Source organism: Taeniopygia guttata, chromosome 2, assembly GCF_048771995.1.
Source record: "Taeniopygia guttata chromosome 2, bTaeGut7.mat, whole genome shotgun sequence".
Classification (NCBI taxonomy): domain Eukaryota; kingdom Metazoa; phylum Chordata; class Aves; order Passeriformes; family Estrildidae; genus Taeniopygia; species Taeniopygia guttata.
In genome coordinates, this window is record NC_133026.1 from 33,284,567 (window position 1) to 33,297,004 (window position 12,438).

Consider the following 12,438-nt stretch of genomic DNA (forward strand, 5'->3'; position numbering starts at 1 on the left):
CCATGTTAATGGTGCTGTCTTGAAAAAAAACCCACACAAATCACAAAAATCCCAGTTGTGCTTGCTCCAATGCCTCTCACTCTGGCTGAAGAAAATATGCAGGTTAAACATAACCGGGTAGTGCTTGATTATGTAAAATTGAGATCATGGTCAGTTATGATATCATCCCCTTATAACCTGGTTCCTACTTCTTTGCTAGGAAAGAATAAAACTCATACTTTGTTAATTAGTATTGTATTACTTGCAAATTAATTAGAGTAATTGCTGTTAAATTGAATAAAACAAGTATGTTACCTGCAAAAAAACTATTAACATTGCAAGTGACTTTTATCAGTTCAGCACAAATGGATTCTGCATGCTTTGTGGTAATTCTTCTAGATTTATGGTGCAGTTCTCCTTAAAACTGTGTGACAGTTTCTTAGCAATAGATTATAATTCATTTAGGACTCAACATATGTTATCATAACTTGAAATGTAACTAGAACTACATTTTTCCTTTTAACTGCAAATTATCTAACTTGATTACCTGAATTGGGCTCTTGCAACATAAAAGATTGTACTCCTTTCCTATTCAAAGACCTTTCCCCAATATTCTCAGCATTCTCCTTGCCATTGGTGTCCCTCTCTTTCTGTTTAATATGCCTTCTCAAAATGCCACCTTTTACTCAACTCCTGAATTTAGCTGCTTATGTTAAGACATGACTACTCTCCTGACAGAGGCTTCTAAACTTGAGCTAGTAGCCAAGCCAGATGTCCCCAGATTTGTTTCTGAGGTCCCACTCCTGAAGTGAAAAGTTGCTGCACAGACCTACTTCACCTCAGAAGCTGAAGTGCAATACCATGGAAGTAGGGCTGTGTGGCTCCTGGAACAAAATGTTACAGGATCAAACAACCACGTTTTTCCCTCTAGGTTTATAAAGCTATAACTCTACCAGCTCAAGGAGTTAGGCTTTGTTTTGCAGAGTGAATATCCAGACTAGCTCTTTTATAGGTTTACCTGACTAATGTATAATTTCACAAGCAGTTTCCACCTGACAGTGTTTTCCTATTCTCCTAACCTTTTCTTGTGACAACACTTGAGGGCATGCAGCATTGGAGCCAAAAGTGTTTGGTAGTACCTTCATCTCAGCAGAACCAGGAAAAAGTTGCCGAGGCTTTGTGCTTCATTCCTGCTGCCCCTTGTTGGCGCAATCCCAGCCATCAATTTGGGTATTACCACATCCTTTTGAAGTTTAAACAGAAAACTTCCACGTCCCCCAGTGCCTGTCAGGAACTCGTATGAAAGTATTCTGGGCTCTGATTTCAAATAATTGATAGAGGGTTTAGAAAAAGTAATAAGTTATGCCAAGCAAAATTGAAACACTTGTCCCCAAAAAAAGTCTGCAATTGTTCCAGTCTGATGCAAGTAGAAATGGTGCTTTTCTTCCTTGTACAGTGCTGTAGCATTTCTTAACTTGGTGAGAGAATTGGATATGATTCCCAGGGCTCCAGATGGCCCCTGCCAGATGGAAGCTTATACTGTCTTAAGATGATGGCATTGATAGTATGGTGTTTGGGAATGCAATAACATTTTGTGATGGATTTTCTTACTAGATAAAGTAAGTGGTCAAGTACTTGCATGCATTGCAGTGTCTGCCAAAATATTTTGATCTGGTGAAAAGGTCACCCTTATGAGGATGGGATGGCAGAGTTTGATTTCTTTTTTTTCCTTGATTGAATTTGTCAATCCCTGATTTACTTAGACCAGAGGAGGCATCATTGGCTTCTATACATAATTTCTCCTTCCCAGAAATGTTATCCAGGTGCATTGCTCTGCACAGTTACAATTTCAAATGTGTATGTAATTTTGCTCCAGAATCTTTGTTGGAAAGCACTTGTTGCCTGAGTTTCTATAAGCAGGATCAACAATCAGGAAGTTCTGTCGTTATAAAGAAAATGGATATTAAAGAAACTTAGAATCAAATAATTATTTAGGTTGGAAAAGACCTTTAAGGTCATTGAATCCAAACATTAACACAGCACTGACAAGTCCATTGCTAAACCGTGTCCCTAAGTGTCACATATACACATCTTTTAAATACCTCTAGGGATGGTGAATCTACTATTTCTCATGGGCAGCCTGTTCCAATGACTGACAAGCCTTTCAGAAAAAAAAACTTCCCTACTATTCAACCTAAACCTCCTCTGGTGCAACTTGAGGCCCTTTTCTCTCATCATGTAGCTTGTTTGGGAAAAGAGCCTGACCTCAGCCTAGCTACAAACTCTTTCCAGGCAGCTGTAGAGAGTGACAAGAGCCCTCTGAACCTCCTGCTCTCCAGGCTAAGCAACCCGAGCTCCCTCAGACATCCCACACGGCACTCACTCTCCAGACCCCTCCCCAGCTCCGTTGCCCTTCTCTGGACTCGCTTCAGGCCCTTCAATGTCTTTCTTGTCATGAGGGGCCCAAAACTGGACACAAGATTCGAGGTGTGGCCTCGCCAGTGCCCAGTACAGAGTGACAATCACTGCCCCGGTCCTGCTGGACACCCTATCCTTGATTCAAGCCAGGCTGCCATTGGCCTTCTTGACCACCTGGGCACATGCTGGGCCCACATTCACCTGCTGTCCCCAGGCCCTTTTCTGGTGGGCCACTTTTCAGCCACTCTGCCCTAGCCTGTCGTGCTGCATGGGATTGTTGTGACTCAAATAAATGTAGGACCCAACATTTTGCTTTGTTGAACCTCAGACCATGGGCCTTGGCCCATCAATCCAGCCTGTCCAGATTCCCCTGCAGAGCCTTCCTACCCTCCTGCAGTTCAACACTCCTACTCACCTTAGTGTTGTCCATGAACTGACTGAGGATGCACTCGATCCCCTCATCTGCATCATCAATAAAGATATAGAACAAGACAATTCCAGTGCTGAGCCCTTTGGAACCTCTTGTGACTTACCAACAACTGGATGTAGCACCATTCATCACCATTCTCTGGGATTTGCCATCCAGCCAGTTTTTTACCCAGTGTACAGTGCACCTGTCCAAGCCAAGAGCAACTGTTTTCTATGGGAGAATGCTGTGAGAAGCGTGTCAAAGACTTTGCTGAGGTGCAGATGACAAAATCCACAGCCTTTCCTTCTTTACTAAGTGGGTCACAAGATCACAGGTGATCAGGCTGGTCAGCCCATGCTGGCTGGGCATGCATAATCCCCTGGTTATCCTGTACTTGCTGGCACTCAAGATGAGCTGCTCACTAACCTTGCCCAGCACCAAGGTTAGATTGACAATCCTGTAGTTTCCCAAATCCTTCCAGCCCCTCATACAGATGGGTGTCACATTTGCTGACTTCCAGTCAACTCAGATCTCCCTGGTTAGCAGGGGCTGCTGGCTGCTGCTAAATGGTGGATAGTGGCTTGCTGAGCATTTTCATCAGCTCCCTCTGTACCTTTAGATTGATCTCATCTGGCCCCACAGGCTTGTGTTTGTCTAAGTGGTGTAGCAGGTTGATGGCCATTTCCCCTTGGATTATGGGAGCTTCATTCTTCTACGTGTCCCTGTCTTCCAGCTCAAGAGGCCATATACTCCAAGAACAACTGGACTTACCAATAAAGACTGCAGCAAAGAAGGCATTAATATCACAGACTGAGCTTTAGCCAAAGCTATCTGATTTTCCCCACTAGTTTATCTTTTGCATATGGCTTTAACATTTCCCTATTGAAAAATGACCAGCCTTCCTGGACCCGTTTGCCCCTCTGGACTTCCAAGGGGACAATGTTAATCAGTCTCCTAAAAAGGCCCTCCAGAGGTCCAAGCTGCAGCTCTGCTGACCCTCTTTCTTGCTTGTCTGGGAATTAAAAACTCTATCAGTGATCACTGTATCACAAGATAGGATGTGGAGACTGAATGCAATGTACACAACTGTAAGTGGAGCACCATTACCCGTCCAGAGCAAAGATGAATTGTGTCTCTTTGGATGGAAGATGAGCAAATTACCATACTCTCAGCTTGAAGGTATTTTAAATTCTAGAACTGAGAATAATATTTCACACATTTAAAGGCACATGTCTGCTCTGGGAAATCATAATGAAAAGAAGATGGTGGGAATTTTCTTTTCTTCTCAATAATTTCTAGATTAAATTATTTCAATCAGAAGTAGCCTCTTTCTTTTTTCAAGAAAGTCACTATTTCTTATTATATTCTTCTAGAGCCCACATTTCCCCTTCTGTGCCCATCCCTGCCCACTGTGTGCTGGATGGGCCTGGGATGTGCAAAGCAGAGAGATTATGTCCTGGATGGACCCCTCACTTCTACATCAGATTTTGTCATGCATAATGCTGGGCCTAAAATGCATAACTATTCTATTTTATTCATAGAATCATAGAATGGCCTGGGTTGGAAACCTTAAACAAGACCTAGTTTCAATTCCCCCACTGTAGGCAGGGGAATTTGTCCTGTTTCTCTAGACCAAGTTTCTCAGAGCTCCATCCAACCTGGCCTTAAATGCTTCCAGGGATGGAGCATCCACAACTTCTTGGAGCATTCTATTCCAGGGCCTCATCACCCTCACAGTAAAGATTTTCTTCTGTTATCTTCCCTGAACTCACAATTAGTTTAATAAAAATGACACCATTATTTGCATGAAATGCCAGGGTTTTTCAGCTACAAAAACCCCTTTAAAGAAGACAAATCAAAAAGGTTACAAGTGGAAACAGGATTTTATTTTTCTGAAACTGTTTCAGAGTTGATACTCACAACCATTAAAACAATGTGCATGTGTGGTCAGGCAGGCTTGTAGCATTTCAGAAATCTATTGCGTTTGTTGCAGGGAGTGTTTATATTGCTGGTGTTAATTAACATTGATGTGTCTAGTCTGAGGGTTTATTTGTTGCATTACTGCTTGAATGCAACACTTCACTGATTGCTGCTTAATTCCATATTGTTGATAGATCAATAATGCATTTTATCCCAATTAAGTTTAAAGCTCTTGGACTGAGCAGGTTTTCACTGCAAAACTCAGGAAAAAAAAAAAGAGTTTAAAAACCTCAGCAAAGTATCACTTAAGAGTATGGTATAGAAGGCAGATATTTAGAGACTGATAACAAATCACTCTGGAAATGTTGTTCACATCCTTGAAATGCAGAATGACTGTTGATCTCTCCCCCAGTAAGGCTTATTTCTTGAGTGGTCTTCAGAGGAAAAGGGAGAGTCACTGTGTTTGTTTTTGGAGATGTTGCTGTAGGCTACAGAAGACAGCCTCAGCTGGGCTCCTATCTGAAATTAGAAAATTTTTGTGCTTGCTTGAATAAACTTCTTTTAGGCACAACACCGTTATTCACATTCAAAGCAACAGTAGAAAATGCTACTATCTCTGCCTACTCCTGGAACAAAATGAGCAAAATCACCTCTCAGAAGTCACTGGGGAAAAAGTATCTACACACAGCTACACACATCTATATCTATCTATATATCTCTATCTACCTACAAATCTATATCTCTGTGTGTGTTTGTATATATATATGTATGTATGTATGTATGTATGTATCTATACCCATCTGCTGGGTTAGTGCACAGCAGTACTGGAAGTCCATTTGAAGGTGTGTGCTGAGGACACCAGTTCAACACACCAGCACTGCAGCCAAGGCAGAGGAGACAAGCTGGATAGAACTGCAGCAGCAATGCTATTGCAAAAGAGAAACATAATTAAAAGCAGGAAGCAGGAGAAACCATGAAAGGACATATTGCTGATTTATACTATATCTTGAATTGGTTCTCAGGGAAAAGGCATGACCTTCTGCATAATTTTTGCAGGTACTGAATCAGTTTTGCACATAGAGTTGCACACCAGTTCTCCATTGCCACAAGAAAGGAGCTGTTACAGAGAATTGGGTGAGGTCTGATTCTACCAGACCCTACTGTAATTCAAGACTTTGTGTTCAGTGGATTGTTTACCATCATTTGAAATGATTGACCTGAAACCAAAAAACCCTGCAAAAAAGCATGTCTTAATGTTTCAGAAAAGCTGAAATCATAGATACATAGAGGAATCTTCTTTATGTAAACAAAGAAATTATAGTTTTGTTAATTAATTTTTAATCAAAGTTGCAGTTTGGGTTTTCAGTTAATTTTTATTTATTTGATTAATTAAAAAAAAAAAAAAAAAAACCAGACACAGACATACACCTGTAAAACTAGAAAGGATACATTTTTCACCAGGGCAATTAAAGCAATCACCCTATATGCTGAATCTTTAAACTTAATACTCCAACAGTTGCACTAAACCATATATCCTGTGAAGGCAGATTCAAGGGAGAAACAGCATCTCACATTGTTGTCACAGACATTCTGCAGTTGTTGCAGGAACATCACTGTCTGTTACTGAGCTGCATTTCTGATTATTCTCTATGATTCCATCTACTGCAGCTGATTAATCTGCAGTCTTGGATGTTGTTGCTAAATATTCCTTGATTTTGACAAGTCACAGCATGGTTGATTTTCTAGTAAATTTATTTTTCTGAACTCAAGATTTTATATTTGGCAACTCCCTCTTTTCTCTCACTGCAGTGTAAAATCCGACAAAGAAATAGGTCAGTGCAACTCTCTGGATAAGGAAATTTAAGGCAAGAGATACTACAAAGATACATCTGAGATGAATATAAAGGTGAATAAACAGTACTTGCTTACTTAAGAAATTAGGAATTACAAATTTTGGTTTTCAATATAATTCTCAGTGATGTTGGCCCTAATAGACTAAGTTGCAAATTTTCAAGTATTCCATAAATGATGTTAGAAAGCTAGATCTTCTTTTCCATTAATGATGACCAAAAGCTAGTTTAAACTAGATAACTACAGTTAAGCACAAATAAAACAGGAACATACTGAGAAATACATAAAAGCAGTTCACAGCTACAGAGAACAATAACACTTACTACTACAATACTGATTTGTATTGTCTTTTGCTGCCCCATAGGCAATAACAATTTCTTCTTAGTGTGCACATGCTATGGGCAGCAAATTAAAAATATCTCTCATTTTTGTGGACAATCTGTTTCAAAAGAAACCAAGAGTATGTCACCAATAAAGACAAATACAGTTGTGGAGGCTACTATACAGGAGCCAATATGTTCACATAAGTTGGACAAAAGAAGGCTGCTAAATGAATTTTATTCTTCCACTGTCTGCCATTCAAATGCTGCTTGGATTTCTTTACTCTGCTTTTTAAATTACCAATCAAAAAGCAGGCAGTGAATTGTGACTTTGGTTTTCACAGAACCACCAAATGCTCTTTGTACAAAATGTACTGGGAATGTGAAGAACTGAAAACCTATCAAATTAAAACCTTCAATCACCAAGAACCACAAGAAGCCTGGGCAGGACACAACATTTCTGTTGAACAAAAGCCAGGTGAAACAGTGTGCAGGAAGCACGCTTCCAGTCACCTGGAAATGCTTGTGTTCTGACAGTGATAATAACCACTGTATTAATGACCCAGGTGGAGGTACTTAAAACTTTTGCTTTTACAGAGTAATACCTGGTAGTTCTTAGATAAATAGCAGAATTCCTGTGCTTCCCATTGAAATTCTGCTGTTTCTCTAAACTGTCACAGATGTACAGGTGGCATGTCTCAGTATTCTGCACATCACTGCTTAGAAAATGTATGCTATCCCCTCAATTTAGAAAAGAACCTAGTTAAATCTATTTTTTTTTCTTTTGAATGGGTTGTTGATTTACAGATGATTTTAACCTTTCAGGGGCAACAGAGAACACAATTGCTAGGTTTATGCATTTAAACACGTGGTTATATATAAGACATAATTTAAATATCTCAGGTGTTGCTGCTTTTATTTCAACTCCTGAGGTGAACCAGCAGACTGCCATGGGTAGCAGCGGCGGTGACACAGTAGGTGGCACTCCAGCCTGGGTCTCGCTGCTGCCCGCGCCCAGCCGTGCCGGTGCCCGGCGGGTGGAGCGGCGCTGCCTGGGCGGGCACCTGCGGGCAGATGATGGGGAGCCGCAGGGACCTCTGGAAACACCCGGCTGTGCGAGGTGTGAACCGCGGCGTGGGCTTGCAGGGAGTCGGTCATCCTTGTGCCATCCTGCTGTTGACTCTTCCACGAACTTCATGGCTAAAGGGACCCTCAGCTGCTGTGTTTTAACAGCAGATTGCTGCAGTCTGTTCATCCCCTTCCAGAAAGATGCTGCTGGGGGGTGATATTTGGGTTTCCCAACATAAATGCAAAGAATTTATAGCCTGTGTGCTATTCTGCAGTGAAATACCTTTTGTCTGCCCTATGCAATGTGTTTTACAACCTACCAGAATACTAAGGATTGGGGTCAAACTAACAATGTACCCCCTTTTCCATGTTCAGTGCTCCAGACTACATTTGCTAATGTTCTGGGTGCCATATTCAAAATACCGTGCACCATCTTTCTGACAGACACTAATACTGAACTGTTCTTCACCATCTTGGCCCTTATCCTGGTGAATGACTTCAAAGAGTTGGAAGATAGGGCTTTGAGCAAAGTGGTCGAATGGAAAGTGTCCCTGCCCATGGCAGGGGGCATGAATTAGGTGATCCTTAAGGTCCCTTCCAGGCCAAACCCTTCTGTGATTATATGCCACTGTGACATGACATATGGGGAAGGGGGACCATGAAAGCAGCTGTTTCTGTATGGCCATTTCTTTGTGAAGGTCCACTTGTTACGGACAGGCTTACAAAGAAAACTTTTAAAGTAACAAAAAAAGGAGGCCAATTAATTAACAATAAGTAAGCCTGTTCATTACAAACCGAACAACTGGAAGCAAAAGCCTCTGGCTAGTCCGGAGACTGTTTCAACAACTTAGTAAAGTGTAACCTAGGGCTTTTCCCAAGGAAATCGGCTCCGAGGAAAGACCCGGGTGTCAGACACCCCAGGCCTTTTAAATTTTCTCTCTTGTCTCCTGGCTGGGGTGCTCAGAATCCGTGCTAAGTCTATTTCACCATTGCTGATTGGCCCATAATTTGGTACAGTCTTGGCCAATTGTTTTGGGATTCTCGCCTCCTATTGATTGGTCTCTCTTCCAATCTTGATTTGAGCTGTGGCTGTGCTCCATGATGCAATACTTCTGGAAGATTCTCTGCCCCCTCTACAAAGATTGGCGTCTCCTCCCCGGTTCCACTCCCCTTTTATACATGCACAACAGTACTGAGTGTTAATATAACTAATCACAACCTGTTACTTGTATCAACAGCATCCAACCTTGTACATACCTTGTAAACTAGTTTCTAATCACAATTTGTTACTTGTACCAACAACATTTAACCTTGTATATACATTGAAAACAAATGTTGTATATACATTGCAAATTAACAAAAGTTTAAATTTTATTTTTGTTCCTAACACACTCAGGATGTGCTAGTCCCAAGAATTGAATGTCAAGCAGTGGCCAAAGAATTTCAGAGATGAATGGTGACTTCCCTCAAGATGGTTCCATCTCATCCAGGAATCTAATTATGCTCATTTTTTTCTAGTGACTGATCTATTTGCTGCCAGTAGATCAGCAGTCAGAGCTCCTGTCATGAAGATTAGTGCCTCCATTAAGAGGATGTTGTGATCATTTAGAGGGAAGTAAGTGAACCAGGGGAATAAAGATAGTAATGTAAGTCTTCAATATTAACTGCTTAAGTATGGGTCAAGGCTTGAATAATGAGATTTTGATTTTCTTTATCTCATGGCAGATATGCAAGACTCATGCTGAAGTTTGTAAATGCACTTTTAGGATGAATGACAAATCTTAAATTCAATAGATATGCAAAATGACATGGATTAGAAATTTAAATCCCTTACCAAAGACATTGCAAAGGACTATTTTAAACTACCAACAATTCTGCTGAAAATTAACAGCTTCTCAAGCTGATTTTGGGGGAGTCATAGTTGCCTTTCTGCTTGTGATTTCATGGCTTCGCGTCACACTGGTGGTGGTGTGATGTCCTAAATATACAACTTACTATTTGCATTATTAGCTTACAAATGGCCAAATTTGGGCAGGAGGAAGAATTTGTTTAACTTCATGCAGGACAGGTGTGGAGTGGCAGGAGAGAGCAGATATGGAGGAACGCAGACCAGCTGTACACATGATGTGCAGTTTGCCTGCTGCGCATATGTGCAAGAGCAACAGAAGAACCAGAGCAAATGGTGAAAAACAGAGATTTGGGACACGACTCAACTGCTGGAAGTGTTGCCTCAGCAAAATGTGAATATTTCAAATTGGTCAAAAGACTATGCATTGATAAATCACTGTCTTCCCCAGAAAGCTGTAGTGCTAAAACAGCCCTTGAAGTGCCTACTGAAGCATTCCTGTTCCTTTGCAGTAACACCACTCACACCCTACAACATGTAAATGCTGGACTAGACTCACAGAGCTGACCTGCCAATGCAAGGCTGAGGATGCAGCAAAGCACCCGAAGAACAGTGAAAATAAATGAGAGCGCTTTCCCCATATAGATAGAATGATTGAGCGTATACTGGAGGTGTTATGTGAAAACAAAGGACACAGAGCATTTTTTTTTACACAGTTGCGAGAAACCTATAAATTAATGCTGTCACAGGCTTGATTCCTAATCCTTCACTCTTTCTCATGATGAATATAAACTTTTCTCAAAATAAGCAATGCTGTATTTTTAAAAAAGAGGTAAATCTATTTGATAGTGCTTTAAAACAGCAAAATTGAAGTTTAAGGCAATACTAAAGCTTGAATTAGCAAGAGGATGATGTATGTACCTAAAGACATCAGCACTGAAGTCAGCAAAGACAGTTACAATCTTAAGACATACTCTAAGTGGAGAAATGAGGTTCAAACATGAGGTTCAAACATTTGAACCAAAATTGAGGTTCAAACTTCCTTCTCTTGCTTATCACCCTTCATATTCTTTGCCATCTGAAGCTGCTCAATTAGAACGGCTATAGGCAGCCCACTGCTGTGTCTGTTTTGAATAAGCACTAAACCAGATCCAACTTCATCTTTTCGTGTCTGACCCAGACACACGTCATTACTAAGACAATTTGGCAGGGTCTCACTTGAAATTTGCATGCCTCTTTCCTGTACTTAGTGAGAAATTAATTCTGTAGTTGCTAAGGCTGGCCTGAGTGGAGGTCAGTATATCAAGGTCTGGACATTGCACATCTGAATGAAAACATGCTCTGCAAAGGCAGGTGAGTGCTACAGGTAAAAAATAGTTGCTTATGTAGCCCCTTGAAATCTCAGATCTGCCTGTTCCCCAGATATTACACAATGTTTCCGTAATCAGAGTATAATTGCTGTAAAGGCAACAGCAAGCTCAACTACCATGCTTTCCATTCACACTGGCAAAATTCTTCTTTATTATTTCATTTTGGTTTGGCTTAGTAATACAAAAACTCTCTGGGAAAATAAATAAATAATTGCAAAAAATGCTTCTGTTTTTTTTTTTTGCTTAACTGTGCTAATTAAGTGAGAACACAGCACAGTACAACATAGAAATAATTACATGAAATCACAGCAAGGGCATAGTAGAGTCACACATCCCAAACTGAGATGAGGCAGGAGGCATTACAAATCTCCCTAGGAGTATTGCAATGTCAACAAATCTGAAGGTCAGACCAACGAGTTTTGTAAAAATTTAACTAAGGAATTCCTACCACTCTTCCCACATTATGTTATTATCCAATATTGGTAATTTACAGGGTAATTAAATATCAAACCTGCAGGTGGTAATTAAATATCAAGCTGCAGGTGGAAACTAGAGTCAATCAAATTCCTAAAGCCATGTCTAATTAAGTAACACATTTTGGATAGATCTTGGCATTAGCTCTTTTTGTGTATGTAATATAATTTTAAAACCTCACATGAGGACATTAAGAGCAGAGAAAGCAATGATCTATATCACAGGACTTGTCTACACAGGAAAGAGCTAAGAATAACCACTGCAGAGTATCTGTTCTGCAACAGATTTCCATGGGGACAATTTTTTTTTTTTTTTTTTGCATTAAGTACACATTTGTGTGGTTTAGCTGACCATGATAAGTGAGCTGTGTTAAAAACAAACAAAGCATCCATCATGGAAGATAAGAGCATCTTCGTTAGGAACTGGTGCACCACAGCTTCTGGGCTTTCAATTCTGCACTTCAGATTATTTCCCAGTAAAACCACCTTACACAGATCAATCCAAAGTGCACCAGTCCTTCACTGTGAATGTACAAAATTAAGGAAATGGAACAATAGATAATATTCCACATTGATTCATTATGAGGTAATAATTAGTCAGAAACTGCTTGTGGTGCTGAGCTACTGCTGCAACTCACACATGTAGTCTCACAAAGCCCAGGCTGCCAACTGCAAAGAAGCAACAATAGTGCAGCACCACTCACACCCTACAACGGGTTTCTTTGGCTGTAAATGACATTGCAGAAGTTCTCAGACAATCAAGAAACTGTTGCAAATACACCAG